The following is a 27,668-nucleotide window of genomic DNA, read 5'->3' on the forward strand; positions in this document are numbered from 1 at the left end:
ACGGTCAGCCACCGAGCCGGTGGACAAGACTCCCGCTGCACGGCACGGCCGGCACCCACTGCTTGTGACCAGTCACCCGTGTGGTCGGGTCGTCGTCCCCGATCCGCCCGTGACGGACCAGGATCCCCGTGCAGCTAGCACACACCTCACGCAGGACCGGAGCCTAGTGGTTCAAGAGGAACGGCCGCCGCTCCGCACAGACGGATCCCTCGGTATGCGGGACGGTCAGACGCCGAGCCGGTGGACAAGACTCCCGCTGCACGGCACGGCCGGCACCCACTGCTTGTGACCAGTCACCCGTGTGGTCGAATCGTCGTCCCCGATCCGCCCGTGACGGACCAGGACCCCCGTGCAGCTAGCACACACGTAACGCAGGACCGGAGCCTAGTGGTTCAAGAGGAACGGCCGCCGCTCCGCACAGACGGATCCCTCGGTATGCGGGACGGTCAGCCGCCGAGCCGGTGGACGAGACTCCCTCTGCACGGCACGGCCGGCACCCACTGCTTGTGACCGCTCACCCGTGTGGTCGGATCGCCGTCCCCGATCCGCCCGTGACAGACCAGGACCCCCGTGCAGCTAGCACACACGTCACCCAGGACCGGAGCCTAGTGGTTCAAGAGGAACGGCCGCCGCTCCGGACAGACTGATCCCCCGGTATGCAGGACGGTCAGCCACCCAGCCCACGGCCGATTCCTCCTTGTGCATGGCACGGCCGGCACCCACACGGCTTGTGAACGCTCACCAGTGCTGTCGGATCGCCGTCCCCGATCCGCGCGTGACGGGGCCCGGACCACCGTGCAGCTAGCACACAAGTCGCCCAGGACCGCAGCCAAGGGGTTCGGGACGGATGGCCACTGCTCCTGACAGACTGATCCCCTGGTCTGTAAAACAGTCTGCCTTCGAGCCGGTGGGCGAAGCCTCCCTGTGCACAGCACGGCTGGCTCCCACGCCGCTTGTGACCGGTCACCCGTGGGGTCGGATCGCCGTCCCCGATCAGCCCATGTCGAATGCGGACTTCAGTGCGGCTAGCACACACGTCGCCCAGGACAGCCGCCAAGGGGTTCGGGATGCAATTTTGCAGTTCCGGACAGACGGATCCCTCGGTATGCGGGACGGTCAGCCCCCGAGCCGGTGGACGAGACTCCCGCTGCACGGCACGGCCGGCACCCACTGCTTGTGACCGCTCACCCTTGTGGTCGGATCGCCGTCCCCTATCCGCCCGTGACGGACCCGGACCCCCGTGCAGCTAGCACACACGTAACTCAGGACCGGAGCCTAGTGGTTCAAGAGGAACGGCCGCCGCTCCGGATAGACTGATCCCCCGTTATGCGGCACGGTCAGACCCGATCCGGTGGAAAAGCGACCCGATGAACAGCACGGCCGGCATCCACTGCTTGTAACCACTGTCGTCGGATCGATGTCCCGGATCCGCCCGATCCAGAGCCTGGAACGGATCCGTCCAACCCGGACCCCGGAACGGCTAGCACACAAGTCGCCCAGGACCGGAGCCAAGGGGTTAGGGACGAATTGGCGTCGCTCCGGACAGACTGATCCCCCGGTATGCAGGACGGTCAGCCACCCAGCCCACGGCCAATTCCTCCTTGTGCATGGCACGGCCGGCACCCACACGGCTTGTGAACGCTCACCAGTGCTGTCGGATCGCCGTCCCCGATCCGCGCGTGACGGGGCCCGGACCACCGTGCAGCTAGCACACAAGTCGCCCAGGACCGCAGCCAAGGGGTTCGGGACGGATGGCCACTGCTCCTGACAGACTGATCCCCTGGTCTGTAAAACAGTCTGCCTTCGAGCCGGCGGACGAAGCCTCCCTGTGTACAGCACAACTGGCTCCCACGCCGCTTGTGACCGGTCACCCGTGGGGTCGGATCGCCGTCCCCGATCCGCCCGTGTCGGACCAGGACCCCCGTGCAGCTAGCACACACCTCACGCAGGACCGGAGCCTAGTGGTTCAAGAGGAACGGCCGCCGCTCCGCACAGACGGATCCCTCGGTATGCGGGACGGTCAGCCACCGAGCCGGTGGACAAGACTCCCGCTGCACGGCACGGCCGGCACCCACTGGTTGTGACCGCTCACCCTTGTGGTCGGATCGCCGTCCCCGATCCGCCCGTGACGGACCCGGACCCCCGTGCAGCTAGCACACACGTAACTCAGGACCGGAGCCTAGTGGTTCAAGAGGAACGGCCGCCGCTCCGGATAGACTGATCCCCCGTTATGCGGCACGGTCAGACCCGATCCGGTGGAAAAGCGACCCGATGAACAGCACGGCCGGCACCCACTGCTTGTAACCACTGGCGTCGGATCGATGTCCCGGATCCGCCCGATCCAGAGCCTGGAACGGATCCGTCCAACCCGGACCCCGGAACGGCTAGCACACAAGTCGCCCAGGACCGGAGCCAAGGGGTTAGGGACGAATTGGCGTCGCTCCTGACAGACTGATCCCCCGGTGTGCGGGACGGTCAGCCGCCGAGCCGGTGGACGAGACTCCCGCTGCACGGCACGGCCGGCACCCACTGCTTGTGACCGCTCACCCGTGTGGTCGGATCGCCGTCCCCGATCCGCCCGTGAGGGATTCGGACCCCCGTGCAGCTAGCACACACGTCACCCAGGACCGGAGCCTAGTGGTTCAAGTGGAACGGCCGCCGCTCCGGACAGACTGATCCCCCGGTATGCAGGACGGTCAGCCACCCAGCCCACGGCCAATTCCTCCTTGTGCATGGCACGGCCGGCACCCACACTGCTTGTGAACGCTCACCAGTGCTGTCGGATCGCCGTCCCCGATCCGCGCGTGACGGGGCCCGGACCACCGTGCAGCTAGCACACAAGTCGCCCAGGACCGCAGCCAAGGGGTTCGGGACGGATGGCCACTGCTCCTGACAGACTGATCCCCTGGTCTGTAAAACAGTCTGCCTTCGAGCCGGTGGGCGAAGCCTCCCTGTGCACAGCACGGCTGGCTCCCACGCCGCTTGTGACCGGTCACCCGTGGGGTCGGATCGCCGTCCCCGATCAGCCCATGTCGAATGCGGACTTCAGTGCGGCTAGCACACACGTCGCCCAGGACAGCCGCCAAGGGGTTCGGGATGCAATTTTGCAGTTCCGGACAGACGGATCCCTCGGTATGCGGGACGGTCAGCCCCCGAGCCGGTGGACGAGACTCCCGCTGCACGGCACGGCCGGCACCCACTGCTTGTGACCGCTCACCCTTGTGGTCGGATCGCCGTCCCCTATCCGCCCGTGACGGACCCGGACCCCCGTGCAGCTAGCACACACGTAACTCAGGACCGGAGCCTAGTGGTTCAAGAGGAACGGCCGCCGCTCCGGATAGACTGATCCCCCGTTATGCGGCACGGTCAGACCCGATCCGGTGGAAAAGCGACCCGATGAACAGCACGGCCGGCACCCACTGCTTGTAACCACTGTCGTCGGATCGATGTCCCGGATCCGCCCGATCCAGAGCCTGGAACGGATCCGTCCAACCCGGACCCCGGAACGGCTAGCACACAAGTCGCCCAGGACCGGAGCCAAGGGGTTAGGGACGAATTGGCGTCGCTCCGGACAGACTGATCCCCCGGTATGCAGGACGGTCAGCCACCCAGCCCACGGCCAATTCCTCCTTGTGCATGGCACGGCCGGCACCCACACGGCTTGTGAACGCTCACCAGTGCTGTCGGATCGCCGTCCCCGATCCGCGCGTGACGGGGCCCGGACCACCCTGCAGCTAGCACACAAGTCGCCCAGGACCGCAGCCAAGGGGTTCGGGATGGATGGCCACTGCTCCTGACAGACTGATCCCCTGGTCTGTAAAACAGTCTGCCTTCGAGCCGGCGGACGAAGCCTCCCTGTGTACAGCACAACTGGCTCCCACGCCGCTTGTGACCGGTCACCCGTGGGGTCGGATCGCCGTCCCCGATCCGCCCGTGACGGGCCACGACCCCCGTGCAGCTAGCACACACCTCACGCAGGACCGGAGCCTAGTGGTTCAAGAGGAACGGCCGCCGCTCCGCACAGACGGATCCCTCGGTATGCGGGACGGTCAGCCGCCGAGCCGGTGGACGAGACTCCCGCTGCACGGCACGGCCGGCACCTACTGCTTGTGACCGCTCACCCGTGTGGTCGGATCGCCGTCCCCGATCCGCCCGTGACGGATTCGGACCCCCGTGCAGCTAGCACACACGTCACCCAGGACCGGAGCCTAGTGGTTCAAGTGGAACGGCCGCCGCTCCGGACAGACTGATCCCCCGGTATGCAGGACGGTCAGCCACCCAGCCCACGGCCAATTCCTCCTTGTGCATGGCACGGCCGGCACCCACACGGCTTGTGAACGCTCACCAGTGCTGTCGGATCGCCGTCCCCGATCCGCGCGTGACGGGGCCCGGACCACCGTGCAACTAGCACACAAGTCGCCCAGGACCGCAGCCAAGGGGTTCGGGACGGATGGCCACTGCTCCTGACAGACTGATCCCCTGATCTGTAAAACAGTCTGCCTTCGAGCCGGTGGGCGAAGCCTCCCTGTGCACAGCACGGCTGGCTCCCACGCCGCTTGTGACCGGTCACCCGTGGGGTCGGATCGCCGTCCCCGATCAGCCCATGTCGAATGCGGACTTCAGTGCGGCTAGCACACACGTCGCCCAGGACAGCCACCAAGGGGTTCGAGATGCAAGTCCGCAGTTCCGGACAGACGGATCCCTCGGTATGCGGGACGGTCAGCCACCGAGCCGGTGGACGAGACTCCCGCTGCACGGCACGGCCGGCACCCACTGCTTGTGACCGCTCACCCTTGTGGTCGGATCGCCGTCCCCGATCCGCCCGTGACGGACCCGGACCCCCGTGCAGCTAGCACACACGTAACTCAGGACCGGAGCCTAGTGGTTCAAGAGGAACGGCCGCCGCTCCGGATAGACTGATCCCCCGTTATGCGGCACGGTCAGACCCGATCCGGTGGAAAAGCGACCCGTTGAACAGCACGGCCGGCACCCACACTTGTAACCACTGGCGTCGGATCGATGTCCCGGATCCGCCCGATCCAGAGCCTGGAACGGATCCGTCCAACCCGGACCCCGGAACGGCTAGCACACAAGTCGCCCAGGACCGGAGCCAAGGGGTTAGGGACGAATTGGCGTCGCTCCTGACAGACTGATCCCCCGGTATGCAGGACGGTCAGCCACCCAGCCCACGGCCGATTCCTCCTTGTGCATGGCACGGCCGGCACCCACACGGCTTGTGACCGTTCACCAGTGCTCTCGGATCGCCGTCCCCGATCCGCCCGTGACGGGGCCCGGTCCACCCTGCAGCAAGCACACCAATCGCCCAGGACCGCAGCCAAGGGGTTCGGGACGGATGGCCACTGCTCCTGACAGACTGATCCCCTGGTCTGTAAAACAGTCTGCCTTCGAGCCGGTGGGCGAAGCCTCCCTGTGCACAGCACGGCTGGCTCCCACGCCGCTTGTGACCGGTCACCCGTGGGGTCGGATCGCCGTCCCCGATCAGCCCGTGTCGAATGCGGACTTCAGTGCGGCTAGCACACACGTCGCCCAGGACAGACGCCAAGGGGTTCGGGATGCAATTTTGCAGTTCCGGACAGACGGATCCCTCGGTATGCGGGACGGTCAGCCCCCGAGCCGGTGGACAAGACTCCCGCTGCACGGCACGGCCGGCACCCACTGCTTGTGACCAGTCACCCGTGTGGTCGGGTCGTCGTCCCCGATCCGCCCATGACGGACCAGGATCCCCGTGCAGCTAGCACACACGTAACGCAGGACCGGAGCCTAGTGGTTCAAGAGGAACGGCCGCCGCTCCGCACAGACGGATCCCCCGGTATGCGGGACGGTCAGCCGCCGAGCCGGTGGACAAGACTCCCGCTGCACGGCACGGCCGGCACCCACTGCTTGTGACCAGTCACCCGTGTGGTCGTATCGTCGTCCCCGATCCGCCCGTGATGGACCAGGACCCCCGTGCAGCTAGCACACACCTCACGCAGGACCGGAGCCTAGTGGTTCAAGAGGAACGGCCGCCGCTCCGCACAGACGGATCCCTCGGTATGCGGGACGGTCAGCCGCCGAGCCGGTGGACGAGACTCCCTCTGCACGGCACGGCCGGCACCCACTGCTTGTGACCGCTCACCCGTGTGGTCGGATCGCCGTCCCGGATCCGCCCGTGACAGACCAGGACCCCCGTGCAGCTAGCACACACGTCACCCAGGACCGGAGCCTAGTGGTTCAAGTGGAACGGCCGCCGCTCCGGACAGACTGATCCCCCGGTATGCAGGACGGTCAGCCACCCAGCCCACGGCCGATTCCTCCTTGTGCATGGCACGGCCGGCACCCACACGGCTTGTGAACGCTCACCAGTGCTGTCGGATCGCCGTCCCCGATCCGCGCGTGACGGGGCCCGGACCACCGTGCAGCTAGCACACAAGTCGCCCAGGACCGCAGCCAAGGGGTTCGGGACGGATGGCCACTGCTCCTGACAGACTGATCCCCTGGTCTGTAAAACAGTCTGCCTTCGAGCCGGTGGGCGAAGCCTCCCTGTGCACAGCACGGCTGGCTCCCACGCCGCTTGTGACCGGTCACCCGTGGGGTCGGATCGCCGTCCCCGATCAGCCCATGTCGAATGCGGACTTCAGTGCGGCTAGCACACACGTCGCCCAGGACAGCCGCCAAGGGGTTCGAGATGCAAGTCCGCAGTTCCGGACAGACGGATCCCTCGGTATGCGGGACGGTCAGCCGCCGAGCCGGTGGACAAGACTCCCGCTGCACGGCACGGCCGGCACCCATTGCTTGTGACCAGTCACCCGTGTGGTCGTATCGTCGTCCCCGATCCGCCCGTGACGGACCCGGACCCCCGTGCAGCTAGCACACACGTAACTCAGGACCGGAGCCTAGTGGTTCAAGAGGAACGGCCGCCGCTCCGGATAGACTGATCCCCCGTTATGCGGCACGGTCAGACCCGATCCGGTGGAAAAGCGACCCGATGAACAGCACGGCCGGCACCCACTGCTTGTAACCACTGTCGTCGGATCGATGTCCCGGATCCGCCCGATCCAGAGCCTGGAACGGATCCGTCCAACCCGGAACCCGGAACGGCTAGCACACAAGTCGCCCAGGACACGAGCCAAGGGGTTAGGGACGAATTGGCGTCGCTCCTGACAGACTGATCCCCCGGTATGCAGGACGGTCAGCCACCCAGCCCACGGCCGATTCCTCCTTGTGCATGGCACGGCCGGCACCCACACGGCTTGTGACCGTTCACCAGTGCTCTCGGATCGCCGTCCCCGATCCGCCCGTGACGGGGCCCGGTCCACCCTGCAGCAAGCACACCAATCGCCCAGGACCGCAGCCAAGGGGTTCGGAACGGATGGCCACTGCTCCTGACAGACTGATCCCCTGGTCTGTAAAACAGTCTGCCTTCGAGCCGGCGGACGAAGCCTCCCTGTGCACAGCACGGCTGGCTCCCACGCCGCTTGTGACCGGTCACCCGTGGGGTCGGATCGCCGTCCCCGATCAGCCCATGTCGAATGCGGACTTCAGTGCGGCTAGCACACACGTCGCCCAGGACAGCCGCCAAGGGGTTCGGGATGCAATTTTGCAGTTCCGGACAGACGGATCCCTCGGTATGCGGGACGGTCAGCCGCCGAGCCGGTGGACAAGACTCCCGCTGCACGGCACGGCCGGCACCCACTGCTTGTGACCAGTCACCCGTGTGGTCGAATCGTCGTCCCCGATCCGCCCGTGACGGACCAGGACCCCCGTGCAGCTAGCACACACGTCACCCAGGACCGGAGCCTAGTGGTTCAAGAGGAACGGCCGCCGCTCCGCACAGACGGATCCCTCGGTATGCGGGACGGTCAGCCGCCGAGCCGGTGGACGAGACTCCCACTGCTCGGCACGGCCGGCACCCACTGCTTGTGACCAGTCACCCGTGTGGTCGAATCGTCGTCCCCGATCCGCCCGTGACGGACCAGGACCCCCGTGCAGCTAGCACACACGTCACCCAGGACCGGAGCCTAGTGGTTCAAGTGGAACGGCCGCCGCTCCGGACAGACTGATCCCCCGGTATGCAGGACGGTCAGCCACCCAGCCCACGGCCAATTCCTCCTTGTGCATGGCATGGCCGGCACCCACACGGCTTGTGAACGCTCACCAGTGCTGTCGGATCGCCGTCCCCGATCCGCGCGTGACGGGGCCCGGACCACCGTGCAGCTAGCACACAAGTCGCCCAGGACCGCAGCCAAGGGGTTCGGGACGGATGGCCACTGCTCCTGACAGACTGATCCCCTGGTCTGTAAAACAGTCTGCCTTCGAGCCGGCGGACGAATCCTCCCTGTGTACAGCACAACTGGCTCCCACGCCGCTTGTGACCGGTCACCCGTGGGGTCGGATCGCCGTCCCCGATCCGCCCGTGACGGGCCAGGACCCCCGTGCAGCTAGCACACACCTCACGCAGGACCGGAGCCTAGTGGTTCAAGAGGAACGGCCGCCGCTCCGCACAGACGGATCCCTCGGTATGCGGGACGGTCAGCCGCCGAGCCGGTGGACAACACTCCCGCTGCACGGCACGGCCGGCACCCACTGCTTGTGACCAGTCACCCGTGTGGTCGAATCGTCGTCCCCGATCCACCCGTGACGGACCCGGACCCCCGTGCAGCTAGCACACACGTCACCCAGGACCGGAGCCTAGTGGTTCAAGTGGAACGGCCACCGCTCCGGACAGACTGATCCCCCGGTATGCAGGACGGTCAGACCCGATCCGGTGGAAAAGCGACCCGATGAACAGCACGGCCGGCACCCACTGCTTGTAACCACTGGCATCGGATCGATGTCCCGGATCCGCCCGATCCAGAGCCTGGAACGGATCCGTCCAACCCGGACCCCGGAACGGCTAGCACACAAGTCGCCCAGGACCGGAGCCAAGGGGTTAGGGACGAATTGGCGTCGCTCCGGACAGACTGATCCCCCGGTATGCAGGACGGTCAGCCACCCAGCCCACGGCCAATTCCTCCTTGTGCATGGCACGGCCGGCACCCACACGGCTTGTGAACGCTCACCAGTGCTGTCGGATCGCCGTCCCCGATCCGCGCGTGACGGGGCCCGGACCACCATGCAGCTAGCACACAAGTCGCCCAGGACCGCAGCCAAGGGGTTCGGGACGGATGGCCACTGCTCCTGACAGACTGATCCCCTGGTCTGTAAAGCAGTCTGCCTTCGAGCCGGCGGACGAAGCCTCCCTCTGTACAGCACAACTGGCTCCCACGCCGCTTGTGACCGGTCACCCGTGGGGTCGGATCGCCGTCCCCGATCCGCCCGTGACGGGCCAGGACCCCCGTGCAGCTAGCACACACCTCACGCAGGACCGGAGCCTAGTGGTTCAAGAGGAACGGCCGCCGCTCCGCACAGACGGATCCCTCGGTATGCGGGACGGTCAGACGCCGAGCCGGTGGACGAGACTCCCGCTGCAAGGCACGGCAGGCACCTACTGCTTGTGACCGCTCACCCGTGTGGTCGGATCGCCGTCCCCGATCCGCCCGTGACGGATTCGGACCCCCGTGCAGCTAGCACACACGTCACCCAGGACCGGAGCCTAGTGGTTCAAGTGGAACGGCCGCCGCTCCGGACAGACTGATCCCCCGGTATGCAGGACGGTCAGCCACCCAGCCCACGGCCAATTCCTCCTTGTGCATGGCACGGCCGGCACCCACACGGCTTGTGAACGCTCACCAGTGCTGTCGGATCGCCGTCCCCGATCCGCGCGTGACGGGGCCCGGTCCACCCTGCAGCAAGCACACCAATCGCCCAGGACCGCAGCCAAGGGGTTCGGGACGGATGGCCACTGCTCCTGACAGACTGATCCCCTGGTCTGTAAAACAGTCTGCCTTCGAGCCGGTGGGCGAAGCCTCCCTGTGCACAGCACGGCTGGCTCCCACGCCGCTTGTGACCGGTCACCCGTGGGGTCGGATCGCCGTCCCCGATCAGCCCATGTCGAATGCGGACTTCAGTGCGGCTAGCACACACGTCGCGCAGGACAGCCGCCAAGGGGTTCGGGATGCAATTTTGCAGTTCCGGACAGACGGATCCCTCGGTATGCGGGACGGTCAGCCGCCGAGCCGGTGGACAAGACTCCCGCTGCACGGCACGGCCGACACCCACTGCTTGTGACCAGTCACCCGTGTGGTCGGGTCGTCGTCCCCGATCCGCCCGTGACGGACCAGGACCCCCGTGCAGCTAGCACACACGTCACGCAGGACCGGAGCCTAGTGGTTCAAGAGGAACGGCCGCCGCTCCGCACAGACGGATCCCTCGGTATGCGGGACGGTCAGCCGCCGAGCCGGTGGACGAGACTCCCTCTGCACGGCACGGCCGGCACCCACTGCTTGTGACCGCTCACCCGTGTGGTCGGATCGCCGTCCCCGATCCGCCCGTGACGGACCAGGACCCCCGTGCAGCTAGCACACACGTCACCCAGGACCGGAGCCTAGTGGTTCAAGAGGAACGGCCGCCGCTCCGGACAGACTGATCCCCCGGTATGCAGGACGGTCAGCCACCCAGCCCACGGCCGATTCCTCCTTGTGCATGGCACGGCCGGCACCCACACGGCTTGTGAACGCTCACCAGTGCTGTCGGATCGCCGTCCCCGATCCGCGCGTGACGGGGCCCGGACCACCGTGCAGCTAGCACACAAGTCGCCCAGGACCGCAGCCAAGGGGTTCGGAACGGATGGCCACTGCTCCTGACAGACTGATCCCCTGGTCTGTAAAACAGTCTGCCTTCGAGCCGGTGGGCGATGCCTCCCTGTGCAGAGCACAACTGTCTCCCACGCCGCTTGTGACCGGTCACCCGTGGGGTCGGATCGCCGTCCCCGATCAGCCCATGTCGAATGCGGACTTCAGTGCGGCTAGCACACACGTCGCCCAGGACAGCCGCCAAGGGGTTCGGGATGCAATTTTGCAGTTCCGGACAGACGGATCCCTCGGTATGCGGGACGGTCAGCCGCCGAGCCGGTGGACAAGACTCCCGCTGCACGGCACGGCCGGCACCCACTGCTTGTGACCAGTCACCCGTGTGGTCGTATCGTCATCCCCGATCCGCCCGTGACGGACCCGGACCCCCGTGCAGCTAGCACACACGTCACCCAGGACCGGAGCCTAGTGGTTCAAGAGGAACGGCCGCCGCTCCGGATAGACTGATCCCCCGTTATGCGGCACGGTCAGACCCGATCCGGTGGAAAAGCGACCCGATGAACAGCACGGCCGGCTCCCACTGCTTGTAACCACTGGCGTCGGATCGATGTCCCGGATCCGCCCGATCCAGAGCCTGGAACGGATCCGTCCAACCCGGACCCCGGAACGGCTAGCACACAAGTCGCCCAGGACCGGAGCCAAGGGGTTAGGGACGAATTGGCGTCGCTCCGGACAGACTGATCCCCCGGTATGCAGGACGGTCAGCCACCCAGCCCACGGCCAATTCCTCCTTGTGCATGGCACGGCCGGCACCCACACGGCTTGTGAACGCTCACCAGTGCTGTCGGATCGCCGTCCCCGATCCGCGCGTGACGGGGCCCGGACCACCGTGCAGCTAGCACACCAATCGCCCAGGACCGCAGCCAAGGGGTTCGGGACGGATGGCCACTGCTCCTGACAGACTGATCCCCTGGTCTGTAAAACAGTCTGCCTTCGAGCCGGTGGGCGAAGCCTCCCTGTGCACAGCACGGCTGGCTCCCACGCCGCTTGTGACCGGTCACCCGTGGGGTCGGATCGCCGTCCCCGATCAGCCCATGTCGAATGCGGACTTCAGTGCGGCTAGCACACACGTCGCCCAGGACAGCCGCCAAGGGGTTCGGGATGCAATTTTGCAGTTCCGGACAGACGGATCCCTCGGTATGCGGGACGGTCAGCCGCCGAGCCGGTGGACAAGACTCCCGCTGCACGGCACGGCCGGCACCCACTGCTTGTGACCGCTCACCCGTGTGGTCGTATCGTCGTCCCCGATCCGCCCGTGACGGACCCGGACCCCCGTGCAGCTAGCACACACGTCACCCAGGACCGGAGCCTAGTGGTTCAAGAGGAACGGCCGCCGCTCCGGACAGACTGATCCCCCGTTATGCGGCACGGTCAGACCCGATCCGGTGGAAAAGCGACCCGATGAACAGCACGGCCGGCTCCCACTGCTTGTAACCACTGGCGTCGGATCGATGTCCCGGATCCGCCCGATCCAGAGCCTGGAACGGATCCGTCCAACCCGGACCCCGGAACGGCTAGCACACAAGTCGCCCAGGACCGGAGCCAAGGGCTTTGGGACGAATTGGCGTCGCTCCGGACAGACTGATCCCCCGGTATGCAGGACGGTCAGCCACCCAGCCCACGGCCAATTCCTCCTTGTGCATGGCACGGCCGGCACCCACACGGCTTGTGAACGCTCACCAGTGCTGTCGGATCGCCGTCCCCGATCCGCGCGTGACGGGGCCCGGACCACCGTGCAGCTAGCACACAAGTCGCCCAGGACCGCAGCCAAGGGGTTCGGGACGGATGGCCACTGCTCCTGACAGACTGATCCCCTGGTCTGTAAAACAGCCTGCCTTCGAGCCGGCGGACGAAGCCTCCCTCTGTACAGCACAACTGGCTCCCACGCCGCTTGTGACCGGTCACCCGTGGGGTCGGATCGCCGTCCCCGATCCGCCCGTGACGGATTCGGACCCCCGTGCAGCTAGCACACATGTCACCCAGGACCGGAGCCTAGTGGTTCAAGTGGAACGGCCGCCGCTCCGGACAGACTGATCCCCCGGTATGCAGGACGGTCAGCCACCCAGCCCACGGCCAATTCCTCCTTGTGCATGGCACGGCCGGCACCCACACGGCTTGTGAACGCTCACCAGTGCTGTCGGATCGCCGTCCCCGATCCACGCGTGACGGGGCCCGGACCACCGTGCAGCTAGCACACCAATCGCCCAGGACCGCAGCCAAGGGGTTCGGGACGGATGGCCACTGCTCCTGACAGACTGATCCCCTGGTCTGTAAAACAGTCTGCCTTCGAGCCGGTGGGCGATGCCTCCCTGTGCAGAGCACAACTGTCTCCCACGCCGCTTGTGACCGGTCACCCGTGGGGTCGGATCGCCGTCCCCGATCAGCCCATGTCGAATGCGGACTTCAGTGCGGCTAGCACACACGTCGCCCAGGACAGCCGCCAAGGGGTTCGGGATGCAATTTTGCAGTTCCGGACAGACGGATCCCTCGGTATGCGGGACGGTCAGCCACCGAGCCGGTGGACGAGACTCCCGCTGCACGGCACGGCCGGCACCCACTGCTTGTGACCGCTCACCCTTGTGGTCGGATCGCCGTCCCCGATCCGCCCGTGACGGACCCGGACCCCCGTGCAGCTAGCACACACGTAACTCAGGACCGGAGCCTAGTGGTTCAAGAGGAACGGCCGCCGCTCCGGATAGACTGATCCCCCGTTATGCGGCACGGTCAGACCCGATCCGGTGGAAAAGCGACCCGATGAACAGCACGGCCGGCACCCACTGCTTGTAACCACTGGCGTCGGATCGATGTCCCGGATCCGCCCGATCCAGAGCCTGGAACGGATCCGTCCAACCCGGACCCCGGAACGGCTAGCACACAAGTCGCCCAGGACCGGAGCCAAGGGGTTAGGGACGAATTGGCGTCGCTCCTGACAGACTGATCCCCCGGTATGCAGGACGGTCAGCCACCCAGCCCACGGCCGATTCCTCCTTGTGCATGGCACGGCCGGCACCCACACGGCTTGTGAACGCTCACCTGTGCTGTCGGATCGCCGTCCCCGATCCGCGCGTGACGGGGCCCGGACCACCGTGCAGCTAGCACACCAATCGCCCAGGACCGCAGCCAAGGGGTTCGGGACGGATGGCCACTGCTCCTGACAGACTGATCCCCTGGTCTGTAAAACAGTCTGCCTTCGAGCCGGTGGGCGAGTCCTCCCTGTGCACAGCACGGCTGGCTCCCACGCCGCTTGTGACCGGTCACCCGTGGGGTCGGATCGCCGTCCCCGATCAGCCCATGTCGAATGCGGACTTCAGTGCGGCTAGCACACACGTCGCCCAGGACAGCCGCCAAGGGGTTCGGGATGCAATTTTGCAGTTCCGGACAGACGGATCCCTCGGTATGCGGGACGGTCAGCCGCCGAGCCGGTGGACAAGACTCCCGCTGCACGGCACGGCCGGCACCCACTGCTTGTGACCAGTCACCCGTGTGGTCGTATCGTCGTCCCCGATCCGCCCGTGACGGACCCGGACCCCCGTGCAGCTAGCACACACGTAACTCAGGACCGGAGCCTAGTGGTTCAAGAGGAACGGCCGCCGCTCCGGATAGACTGATCCCCCGTTATGCGGCACGGTCAGACCCGATCCGGTGGAAAAGCGACCCGATGAACAGCACGGCCGGCACCCACTGCTTGTAACCACTGGCGTCGGATCGATGTCCCGGATCCGCCCGATCCAGAGCCTGGAACGGCTCCGTCCAACCCGGACCCCGGAACGGCTAGCACACAAGTCGCCCAGGACCGGAGCCAAGGGGTTAGGGACGAATTGGCGTCGCTCCTGACAGACTGATCCCCCGGTATGCAGGACGGTCAGCCACCCAGCCCACGGCCGATTCCTCCTTGTGCATGGCACGGCCGGCACCCACACGGCTTGTGACCGTTCACCAGTGCTCTCGGATCGCCGTCCCCGATCCGCCCGTGACGGGGCCCGGTCCACCCTGCAGCAAGCACACCAATCGCCCAGGACCGCAGCCAAGGGGTTCGGGACGGATGGCCACTGCTCCTGACAGACTGATCCCCTGGTCTGTAAAACAGTCTGCCTTCGAGCCGGCGGACGAGGCCTCCCTGTGCACAGCACGGCTGGCTCCCACGCCGCTTGTGACCGGTCACCCGTGGGGTCGCATCGCCGTCCCCGATCAGCCCATGTCGAATGCGGACTTCAGTGCGGCTAGCACACACGTCGCCCAGGACAGCCGCCAAGGGGTTTGGGATGCAATTTTGCAGTTCCGGACAGACGGATCCCTCGGTATGCGGGACGGTCAGCCACCGAGCCGGTGGACAAGACTCCCGCTGCACGGCACGGCCGGCACCCACTGCTTGTGACCAGTCACCCGTGTGGTCGAATCGTCGTCCCCGATCCGCCCGTGACGGACCAGGACCCCCGTGCAGCTAGCACACACGTCACGCAGGACCGGAGCCTAGTGGTTCAAGAGGAACGGCCGCCGCTCCGCACAGACGGATCCCTCGGTATGCGGGACGGTCAGCCGCCGAGCCGGTGGACGAGACTCCCACTGCTCGGCACGGCCGGCACCCACTGCTTGTGACCAGTCACCCGTGTGGTCGAATCGTCGTCCCCGATCCGCCCGTGACGGACCAGGACCCCCGTGCAGCTAGCACACACGTCACCCAGGACCGGAGCCTAGTGGTTCAAGTGGAACGGCCGCCGCTCCGGACAGACTGATCCCCCGGTATGCAGGACGGTCAGCCACCCAGCCCACGGCCGATTCCTCCTTGTGCATGGCACGGCCGGCACCCACACGGCTTGTGAACGCTCACCAGTGCTGTCGGATCGCCGTCCCCGATCCGCGCGTGACGGGGCCCGGACCACCGTGCAGCTAGCACACAAGTCGCCCAGGACCGCAGCCAAGGGGTTCGGGACGGATGGCCACTGCTCCTGACAGACTGATCCCCTGGTCTGTAAAACAGTCTGCCTTCGAGCCGGCGGACGAATCCTCCCTGTGTAAAGCACAACTGGCTCCCACGCCGCTTGTGACCGGTCACCCGTGGGGTCGGATCGCCGTCCCCGATCCGCCCGTGACGGGCCAGGACCCCCGTGCAGCTAGCACACACCTCACGCAGGACCGGAGCCTAGTGGTTCAAGAGGAACGGCCGCCGCTCCGCACAGACGGATCCCTCGGTATGCGGGACGGTCAGCCGCCGAGCCGGTGGACAAGACTCCCGCTGCACGGCACGGCCGGCACCCACTGCTTGTGACCAGTCACCCGTGTGGTCGAATCGTCGTCCCCGATCCGCCCGTGACGGACCCGGACCCCCGTGCAGCTAGCACACACGTCACCCAGGACCGGAGCCTAGTGGTTCAAGAGGAACGGCCGCCGCTCCGGACAGACTGATCCCCCGTTATGCGGCACGGTCAGACCCGATCCGGTGGAAAAGCGACCCGATGAACAGCACGGCCGGCACCCACTGCTTGTAACCACTGGCGTCGGATCGATGTCCCGGATCCGCCCGATCCAGAGCCTGGAACGGATCCGTCCAACCCGGACCCCGGAACGGCTAGCACACAAGTCGCCCAGGACCGGAGCCAAGGGGTTAGGGACGAATTGGCGTCGCTCCGGACAGACTGATCCCCCGGTATGCAGGACGGTCAGCCACCCAGCCCACGGCCAATTCCTCCTTGTGCATGGCACGGCCGGCACCCACACGGCTTGTGAACGCTCACCAGTGCTGTCGGATCGCCGTCCCCGATCCGCGCGTGACGGGGCCCGGACCACCGTGCAGCTAGCACACCAATCGCCCAGGACCGCAGCCAAGGGGTTCGGGACGGATGGCCACTGCTCCTGACAGACTGATCCCCTGGTCTGTAAAACAGTCTGCCTTCGAGCCGGTGGGCGATGCCTCCCTGTGCACAGCACAACTGTCTCCCACGCCGCTTGTGACCGGTCACCCGTGGGGTCGGATCGCCGTCCCCGATCAGCCCATGTCGAATGCGGACTTCAGTGCGGCTAGCACACACGTCGCCCAGGACAGCCGCCAAGGGGTTCGGGATGCAATTTTGCAGTTCCGGACAGACGGATCCCTCGGTATGCGGGACGGTCAGCCGCCGAGCCGGTGGACAAGACTCCCGCTGCACGGCACGGCCGGCACCCACTGCTTGTGACCAGTCACCCGTGTGGTCGTATCGTCATCCCCGATCCGCCCGTGACGGACCCGGACCCCCGTGCAGCTAGCACACACGTCACCCAGGACCGGAGCCTAGTGGTTCAAGAGGAACGGCCGCCGCTCCGGATAGACTGATCCCCCGTTATGCGGCACGGTCAGACCCGATCCGGTGGAAAAGCGACCCGATGAACAGCACGGCCGGCTCCCACTGCTTGTAACCACTGGCGTCGGATCGATGTCCCGGATCCGCCCGATCCAGAGCCTGGAACGGCTCCGTCCAACCCGGACCCCGGAACGGCTAGCACACAAGTCGCCCAGGACCGGAGCCAAGGGGTTAGGGACGAATTGGCGTCGCTCCTGACAGACTGATCCCCCGGTATGCAGGACGGTCAGCCACCCAGCCCACGGCCGATTCCTCCTTGTGCATGGCACGGCCGGCACCCACTGCTTGTGACCGCTCACCCTTGTGGTCGGATCGCCGTCCCCGATCCGCCCGTGACGGACCAGGACCCCCGTGCAGCTAGCACACACGTCACCCAGGACCGGAGCCTAGTGGTTCAAGAGGAACGGCCGCCGCTCCGCACAGACGGATCCCTCGGTATGCGGGACGGTCAGCCGCCGAGCCGGTGGACGAGACTCCCACTGCTCGGCACGGCCGGCACCCACTGCTTGTGACCAGTCACCCGTGTGGTCGAATCGTCGTCCCCGATCCGCCCGTGACGGACCAGGACCCCCGTGCAGCTAGCACACACGTCACCCAGGACCGGAGCCTAGTGGTTCAAGTGGAACGGCCACCGCTCCGGACAGACTGATCCCCCGGTATGCGGCACGGTCAGACCCGATCCGGTGGAAAAGCGACCCGATGAACAGCACGGCCGGCACCCACTGCTTGTAACCACTGGCGTCGGATCGATGTCCCGGATTCGCCCGATCCAGAGCCTGGAACGGATCCGTCCAACCCGGACCCCGGAACGGCTAGCACACAAGTCGCCCAGGACCGGAGCCAAGGGGTTAGGGACGAATTGGCGTCGCTCCTGACAGACTGATCCCCCGGTATGCAGGACGGTCAGCCACCCAGCCCACGGCCAATTCCTCCTTGTGCATGGCACGGCCGGCACCCACACGGCTTGTGAACGCTCACCAGTGCTGTCGGATCGCCGTCCCCGATCCGCGCGTGACGGGGCCCGGACCACCATGCAGCTAGCACACAAGTCGCCCAGGACCGCAGCCAAGGGGTTCGGGACGGATGGCCACTGCTCCTGACAGACTGATCCCCTGGTCTGTAAAGCAGTCTGCCTTCGAGCCGGCGGACGAAGCCTCCCTCTGTACAGCACAACTGGCTCCCACGCCGCTTGTGACCGGTCACCCGTGGGGTCGGATCGCCGTCCCCGATCCGCCCGTGACGGGCCAGGACCCCCGTGCAGCTAGCACACACCTCACGCAGGACCGGAGCCTAGTGGTTCAAGAGGAACGGCCGCCGCTCCGCACAGACGGATCCCTCGGTATGCGGGACGGTCAGCCGCCGAGCCGGTGGACGAGACTCCCGCTGCACGGCACGGCAGGCACCTACTGCTTGTGACCGCTCACCCGTGTGGTCGGATCGCCGTCCCCGATCCGCCCGTGACGGATTCGGACCCCCGTGCAGCTAGCACACACGTCACCCAGGACCGGAGCCTAGTGGTTCAAGTGGAACGGCCGCCGCTCCGGACAGACTGATCCCCCGGTATGCAGGACGGTCAGCCACCCAGCCCACGGCCAATTCCTCCTTGTGCATGGCACGGCCGGCACCCACACGGCTTGTGAACGCTCACCAGTGCTGTCGGATCGCCGTCCCCGATCCGCGCGTGACGGGGCCCGGTCCACCCTGCAGCAAGCACACCAATCGCCCAGGACCGCAGCCAAGGGGTTCGGGACGGATGGCCACTGCTCCTGACAGACTGATCCCCTGGTCTGTAAAACAGTCTGCCTTCGAGCCGGTGGGCGAAGCCTCCCTGTGCACAGCACGGCTGGCTCCCACGCCGCTTGTGACCGGTCACCCGTGGGGTCGGATCGCCGTCCCCGATCAGCCCATGTCGAATGCGGACTTCAGTGCGGCTAGCACACACGTCGCGCAGGACAGCCGCCAAGGGGTTTGGGATGCAATTTTGCAGTTCCGGACAGACGGATCCCTCGGTATGCGGGACGGTCAGCCGCCGAGCCGGTGGACAAGACTCCCGCTGCACGGCACGGCCGACACCCACTGCTTGTGACCAGTCACCCGTGTGGTCGGGTCGTCGTCCCCGATCCGCCCGTGACGGACCAGGACCCCCGTGCAGCTAGCACACACCTCACGCAGGACCGGAGCCTAGTGGTTCAAGAGGAACGGCCGCCGCTCCGCACAGACGGATCCCTCGGTATGCGGGACGGTCAGCCGCCGAGCCGGTGGACGAGACTCCCTCTGCACGGCACGGCCGGCACCCACTGCTTGTGACCGCTCACCCGTGTGGTCGGATCGCCGTCCCCGATCCGCCCGTGACAGACCAGGACCCCCGTGCAGCTAGCACACACGTCACCCAGGACCGGAGCCTAGTGGTTCAAGAGGAACGGCCGCCGCTCCGGACAGACTGATCCCCCGGTATGCAGGACGGTCAGCCACCCAGCCCACGGCCGATTCCTCCTTGTGCATGGCACGGCCGGCACCCACACGGCTTGTGAACGCTCACCAGTGCTGTCGGATCGCCGTCCCCGATCCGCGCGTGACGGGGCCCGGACCACCGTGCAGCTAGCACACAAGTCGCCCAGGACCGCAGCCAAGGGGTTCGGAACGGATGGCCACTGCTCCTGACAGACTGATCCCCTGGTCTGTAAAACAGTCTGCCTTCGAGCCGGTGGGCGATGCCTCCCTGTGCAGAGCACAACTGTCTCCCACGCCGCTTGTGACCGGTCACCCGTGGGGTCGGATCGCCGTCCCCGATCAGCCCATGTCGAATGCGGACTTCAGTGCGGCTAGCACACACGTCGCCCAGGACAGCCGCCAAGGGGTTCGGGATGCAATTTTGCAGTTCCGGACAGACGGATCCCTCGGTATGCGGGACGGTCAGCCGCCGAGCCGGTGGACAAGACTCCCGCTGCACGGCACGGCCGGCACCCACTGCTTGTGACCAGTCACCCGTGTGGTCGTATCGTCATCCCCGATCCGCCCGTGACGGACCCGGACCCCCGTGCAGCTAGCACACACGTCACCCAGGACCGGAGCCTAGTGGTTCAAGAGGAACGGCCGCCGCTCCGGATAGACTGATCCCCCGTTATGCGGCACGGTCAGACCCGATCCGGTGGAAAAGCGACCCGATGAACAGCACGGCCGGCTCCCACTGCTTGTAACCACTGGCGTCGGATCGATGTCCCGGATCCGCCCGATCCAGAGCCTGGAACGGATCCGTCCAACCCGGACCCCGGAACGGCTAGCACACAAGTCGCCCAGGACCGGAGCCAAGGGGTTAGGGACGAATTGGCGTCGCTCCTGACAGACTGATCCCCCGGTATGCAGGACGGTCAGCCACCCAGCCCACGGCCAATTCCTCCTTGTGCATGGCACGGCCGGCACCCACACGGCTTGTGAACGCTCACCAGTGCTGTCGGATCGCCGTCCCCGATCCGCGCGTGACGGGGCCCGGACCACCGTGCAGCTAGCACACCAATCGCCCAGGACCGCAGCCAAGGGGTTCGGGACGGATGGCCACTGCTCCTGACAGACTGATCCCCTGGTCTGTAAAACAGTCTGCCTTCGAGCCGGTGGGCGAAGCCTCCCTGTGCACAGCACGGCTGGCTCCCACGCCGCTTGTGACCGGTCACCCGTGGGGTCGGATCGCCGTCCCCGATCAGCCCATGTCGAATGCGGACTTCAGTGCGGCTAGCACACACGTCGCCCAGGACAGCCGCCAAGGGGTTCGGGATGCAATTTTGCAGTTCCGGACAGACGGATCCCTCGGTATGCGGGACGGTCAGCCGCCGAGCCGGTGGACAAGACTCCCGCTGCACGGCACGGCCGGCACCCACTGCTTGTGACCAGTCACCCGTGTGGTCGTATCGTCGTCCCCGATCCGCCCGTGACGGACCCGGACCCCCGTGCAGCTAGCACACACGTCACCCAGGACCGGAGCCTAGTGGTTCAAGAGGAACGGCCGCCGCTCCGGATAGACTGATCCCCCGTTATGCGGCACGGTCAGACCCGATCCGGTGGAAAAGCGACCCGATGAACAGCACGGCCGGCTCCCACTGCTTGTAACCACTGGCGTCGGATCGATGTCCCGGATCCGCCCGATCCAGAGCCTGGAACGGATCCGTCCAACCCGGACCCCGGAACGGCTAGCACACAAGTCGCCCAGGACCGGAGCCAAGGGCTTTGGGACGAATTGGCGTCGCTCCGGACAGACTGATCCCCCGGTATGCAGGACGGTCAGCCACCCAGCCCACGGCCGATTCCTCCTTGTGCATGGCACGGCCGGCACCCACACGGCTTGTGAACGCTCACCAGTGCTGTCGGATCGCCGTCCCCGATCCGCCCGTGACGGGGCCCGGACCACCGTGCAGCTAGCACACAAGTCGCCCAGGACCGCAGCCAAGGGGTTCGGGACGGATGGCCACTGCTCCTGACAGACTGATCCCCTGGTCTGTAAAACAGTCTGCCTTCGAGCCGGCGGACGAAGCCTCCCTCTGTACAGCACAACTGGCTCCCACGCCGCTTGTGACCGGTCACCCGTGGGGTCGGATCGCCGTCCCCGATCCGCCCGTGACGGATTCGGACCCCCGTGCAGCTAGCACACACGTCACCCAGGACCGGAGCCTAGTAATTCAAGTGGAACGGCCGCCGCTCCGGACAGACTGATTCCCCGGTATGCAGGACGGTCAGCCACCCAGCCCACGTCCAATTCCTCCTTGTGCATGGCACGGCCGGCACCCACACGGCTTGTGAACGCTCACCAGTGCTGTCGGATCGCCGTCCCCGATCCGCGCGTGACGGGGCCCGGACCACCGTGCAGCTAGCACACCAATCGCCCAGGACCGCAGCCAAGGGGTTCGGGACGGATGGCCACTGCTCCTGACAGACTGATCCCCTGGTCTGTAAAACAGTCTGCCTTCGAGCCGGTGGGCGATGCCTCCCTGTGCAGAGCACAACTGTCTCCCACGCCGCTTGTGACCGGTCACCCGTGGGGTCGGATCGCCGTCCCCGATCAGCCCATGTCGAATGCGGACTTCAGTGCGGCTAGCACACACGTCGCCCAGGACAGCCGCCAAGGGGTTCGGGATGCAATTTTGCAGTTCCGGACAGACGGATCCCTCGGTATGCGGGACGGTCAGCCACCGAGCCGGTGGACGAGACTCCCGCTGCACGGCACGGCCGGCACCCACTGCTTGTGACCGCTCACCCTTGTGGTCGGATCGCCGTCCCCGATCCGCCCGTGACGGACCCGGACCCCCGTGCAGCTAGCACACACGTAACTCAGGACCGGAGCCTAGTGGTTCAAGAGGAACGGCCGCCGCTCCGGATAGACTGATCCCCCGTTATGCAGCACGGTCAGACCCGATCCGGTGGAAAAGCGACCCGATGAACAGCACGGCCGGCACCCACTGCTTGTAACCACTGGCGTCGGATCGATGTCCCGGATCCGCCCGATCCAGAGCCTGGAACGGATCCGTCCAACCCGGACCCCGGAACGGCTAGCACACAAGTCGCCCAGGACCGGAGCCAAGGGGTTAGGGACGAATTGGCGTCGCTCCTGACAGACTGATCCCCCGGTATGCAGGACGGTCAGCCACCCAGCCCACGGCCGATTCCTCCTTGTGCATGGCACGGCCGGCACCCACACGGCTTGTGAACGCTCACCTGTGCTGTCGGATCGCCGTCCCCGATCCGCGCGTGACGGGGCCCGGACCACCGTGCAGCTAGCACACAAGTCGCCCAGGACCGCAGCCAAGGGGTTCGGGACGGATGGCCACTGCTCCTGACAGACTGATCCCCTGGTCTGTAAAACAGTCTGCCTTCGAGCCGGTGGGCGAAGCCTCCCTGTGCACAGCACGGCTGGCTCCCACGCCGCTTGTGACCGGTCACCCGTGGGGTCGGATCGCCGTCCCCGATCAGCCCATGTCGAATGCGGACTTCAGTGCGGCTAGCACACACGTCGCCCAGGACAGCCGCCAAGGGGTTCGGGATGCAATTTTGCAGTTCCGGACAGACGGATCCCTCGGTATGCGGGACGGTCAGCCGCCGAGCCGGTGGACAAGACTCCCGCTGCACGGCACGGCCGGCACCCACTGCTTGTGACCAGTCACCCGTGTGGTCGTATCGTCGTCCCCGATCCGCCCGTGACGGACCCGGACCCCCGTGCAGCTAGCACACACGTAACTCAGGACCGGAGCCTAGTGGTTCAAGAGGAACGGCCGCCGCTCCGGATAGACTGATCCCCCGTTATGCGGCACGGTCAGACCCGATCCGGTGGAAAAGCGACCCGATGAACAGCACGGCCGGCACCCACTGCTTGTAACCACTGGCGTCGGATCTATGTCCCGGATCCGCCCGATCCAGAGCCTGGAACGGCTCCGTCCAACCCGGACCCCGGAACGGCTAGCACACAAGTCGCCCAGGACCGGAGCCAAGGGGTTAGGGACGAATTGGCGTCGCTCCTGACAGACTGATCCCCCGGTATGCAGGACGGTCAGCCACCCAGCCCACGGCCGATTCCTCCTTGTGCATGGCACGGCCGGCACCCACACGGCTTGTGAACGCTCACCAGTGCTCTCGGATCGCCGTCCCCGATCCGCCCGTGACGGGGCCCGGTCCACCCTGCAGCAAGCACACCAATCGCCCAGGACCGCAGCCAAGGGGTTCGGGACGGATGGCCACTGCTCCTGACAGACTGATCCCCTGGTCTGTAAAACAGTCTGCCTTCGAGCCGGCGGACGAAGCCTCCCTGTGCACAGCACGGCTGGCTCCCACGCCGCTTGTGACCGGTCACCCGTGGGGTCGGATCGCCGTCCCCGATCAGCCCATGTCGAATGCGGACTTCAGTGCGGCTAGCACACACGTCGCCCAGGACAGCCGCCAAGGGGTTTGGGATGCAATTTTGCAGTTCCGGACAGACGGATCCCTCGGTATTCGGGACGGTCAGCCACCGAGCCGGTGGACAAGACTCCCGCTGCACGGCACGGCCGGCACCCACTGCTTGTGACCAGTCACCCGTGTGGTCGAATCGTCGTCCCCGATCCGCCCGTGACGGACCAGGACCCCCGTGCAGCTAGCACACACGTCACCCAGGACCGGAGCCTAGTGGTTCAAGAGGAACGGCCGCCGCTCCGCACAGACGGATCCCTCGGTATGCGGGACGGTCAGCCGCCGAGCCGGTGGACGAGACTCCCACTGCTCGGCACGGCCGGCACCCACTGCTTGTGACTAGTCACCCGTGTGGTCGAATCGTCGTCCCCGATCCGCCCGTGACGGACCAGGACCCCCGTGCAGCTAGCACACACGTCACCCAGGACCGGAGCCTAGTGGTTCAAGTGGAACGGCCGCCGCTCCGGACAGACTGATCCCCCGGTATGCAGGACGGTCAGCCACCCAGCCCACGGCCAATTCCTCCTTGTGCATGGCACGGCCGGCACCCACACGGCTTGTGAACGCTCACCAGTGCTCTCGGATCGCCGTCCCCGATCCGCGCGTGACGGGGCCCGGACCACCGTGCAGCTAGCACACAAGTCGCCCAGGACCGCAGCCAAGGGGTTCGGGACGGATGGCCACTGCTCCTGACAGACTGATCCCCTGGTCTGTAAAACAGTCTGCCTTCGAGCCGGCGGACGAATCCTCCCTGTGTAAAGCACAACTGGCTCCCACGCCGCTTGTGACCGGTCACCCGTGGGGTCGGATCGCCGTCCCCGATCCGCCCGTGACGGGCCAGGACCCCCGTGCAGCTAGCACACACCTCACGCAGGACCGGAGCCTAGTGGTTCAAGAGGAACGGCCGCCGCTCCGCACAGACGGATCCCTCGGTATGCGGGACGGTCAGCCGCCGAGCCGGTGGACAAGACTCCCGCTGCACGGCACGGCCGGCACCCACTGCTTGTGACCAGTCACCCGTGTGGTCGAATCGTCGTCCCCGATCCGCCCGTGACGGACCCGGACCCCCGTGCAGCTAGCACACACGTCACCCAGGACCGGAGCCTAGTGGTTCAAGAGGAACGGCCGCCGCTCCGGACAGACTGATCCCCCGTTATGCGGCACGGTCAGACCCGATCCGGTGGAAAAGCGACCCGATGAACAGCACGGCCGGCACCCACTGCTTGTAACCACTGGCGTCGGATCGATGTCCCGGATCCGCCCGATCCAGAGCCTGGAACGGATCCGTCCAACCCGGACCCCGGAACGGCTAGCACACAAGTCGCCCAGGACCGGAGCCAAGGGGTTAGGGACGAATTGGCGTCGCTCCGGACAGACTGATCCCCCGGTATGCAGGACGGTCAGCCACCCAGCCCACGGCCAATTCCTCCTTGTGCATGGCACGGCCGGCACCCACACGGCTTGTGAACGCTCACCAGTGCTGTCGGATCGCCGTCCCCGATCCGCGCGTGACGGGGCCCGGACCACCGTGCAGCTAGCACACCAATCGCCCAGGACCGCAGCCAAGGGGTTCGGGACGGATGGCCACTGCTCCTGACAGACTGATCCCCTGGTCTGTAAAACAGTCTGCCTTCGAGCCGGTGGGCGATGCCTCCCTGTGCAGAGCACAACTGTCTCCCACGCCGCTTGTGACCGGTCACCCGTGGGGTCGGATCGCCGTCCCCGATCAGCCCATGTCGAATGCGGACTTCAGTGCGGCTAGCACACACGTCGCCCAGGACAGCCGCCAAGGGGTTCGGGATGCAATTTTGCAGTTCCGGACAGACGGATCCCTCGGTATGCGGGACGGTCAGCCGCCGAGCCGGTGGACAAGACTCCCGCTGCACGGCACGGCCGGCACCCACTGCTTGTGACCAGTCACCCGTGTGGTCGTATCGTCATCCCCGATCCGCCCGTGACGGACCCGGACCCCCGTGCAGCTAGCACACACGTCACCCAGGACCGGAGCCTAGTGGTTCAAGAGGAACGGCCGCCGCTCCGGATAGACTGATCCCCCGTTATGCGGCACGGTCAGACCCGATCCGGTGGAAAAGCGACCCGATGAACAGCACGGCCGGCTCCCACTGCTTGTAACCACTGGCGTCGGATCGATGTCCCGGATCCGCCCGATCCAGAGCCTGGAACGGATCCGTCCAACCCGGACCCCGGAACGGCTAGCACACAAGTCGCCCAGGACCGGAGCCAAGGGGTTAGGGACGAATTGGCGTCGCTCCGGACAGACTGATCCCCCGGTATGCAGGACGGTCAGCCACCCAGCCCACGGCCAATTCCTCCTTGTGCATGGCACGGCCGGCACCCACACGGCTTGTGAACGCTCACCAGTGCTGTCGGATCGCCGTCCCCGATCCGCGCGTGACGGGGCCCGGACCACCGTGCAGCTAGCACACCAATCGCCCAGGACCGCAGCCAAGGGGTTCGGGACGGATGGCCACTGCTCCTGACAGACTGATCCCCTGGTCTGTAAAACAGTCTGCCTTCGAGCCGGTGGGCGAAGCCTCCCTGTGCACAGCACGGCTGGCTCCCACGCCGCTTGTGACCGGTCACCCGTGGGGTCGGATCGCCGTCCCCGATCCGCCCGTGACGGGCCAGGACGCCCGTGCAGCTAGCACACACCTCACGCAGGACCGGAGCCTAGTGGTTCAAGAGGAACGGCCGCCGCTCCGGATAGACTGATCCCCCGTTATGCGGCACGGTCAGACCCGATCCGGTGGAAAAGCGACCCGATGAACAGCACGGCCGGCACCCACTGCTTGTAACCACTGGCGTCGGATCGATGTCCCGGATCCGCCCGATCCGGAGCCTGGAACGGATCCGTCCAACCCGGACCCCGGAACGGCTAGCACACAAGTCGCCCAGGACCGGAGCCAAGGGGTTAGGGACGAATTGGCGTCGCTCCTGACAGACTGATCCCCCGGTATGCAGGACGGTCAGCCACCCAGCCCACGGCCAATTCCTCCTTGTGCATGGCACGGCCGGCACCCACACGGCTTGTGAACGCTCACCAGTGCTGTCGGATCGCCGTCCCCGATCCGCGCGTGACGGGGCCCGGACCACCGTGCAGCTAGCACACCAATCGCCCAGGACCGCAGCCAAGGGGTTCGGGACGGATGGCCACTGCTCCTGACAGACTGATCCCCTGGTCTGTAAAACAGTCTGCCTTCGAGCCGGTGGGCGAAGCCTCCCTGTGCACAGCACGGCTGGCTCCCACGCCGCTTGTGACCGGTCACCCGTGGGGTCGGATCGCCGTCCCCGATCAGCCCATGTCGAATGCGGACTTCAGTGCGGCTAGCACACACGTCGCCCAGGACAGCCGCCAAGGGGTTCGGGATGCAATTTTGCAGTTCCGGACAGACGGATCCCTCGGTATGCGGGACGGTCAGCCGCCGAGCCGGTGGACAAGACTCCCGCTGCACGGCACGGCCGGCACCCACTGCTTGTGACCAGTCACCCGTGTGGTCGTATCGTCGTCCCCGATCCGCCCGTGACGGACCCGGACCCCCGTGCAGCTAGCACACACGTAACTCAGGACCGGAGCCTAGTGGTTCAAGAGGAACGGCCGCCGCTCCGGATAGACTGATCCCCCGTTATGCGGCACGGTCAG

This window comes from Aythya marila (assembly GCF_965140915.1).
Source record: "Aythya marila genome assembly, chromosome: 2".
Taxonomy (NCBI): domain Eukaryota; kingdom Metazoa; phylum Chordata; class Aves; order Anseriformes; family Anatidae; genus Aythya; species Aythya marila.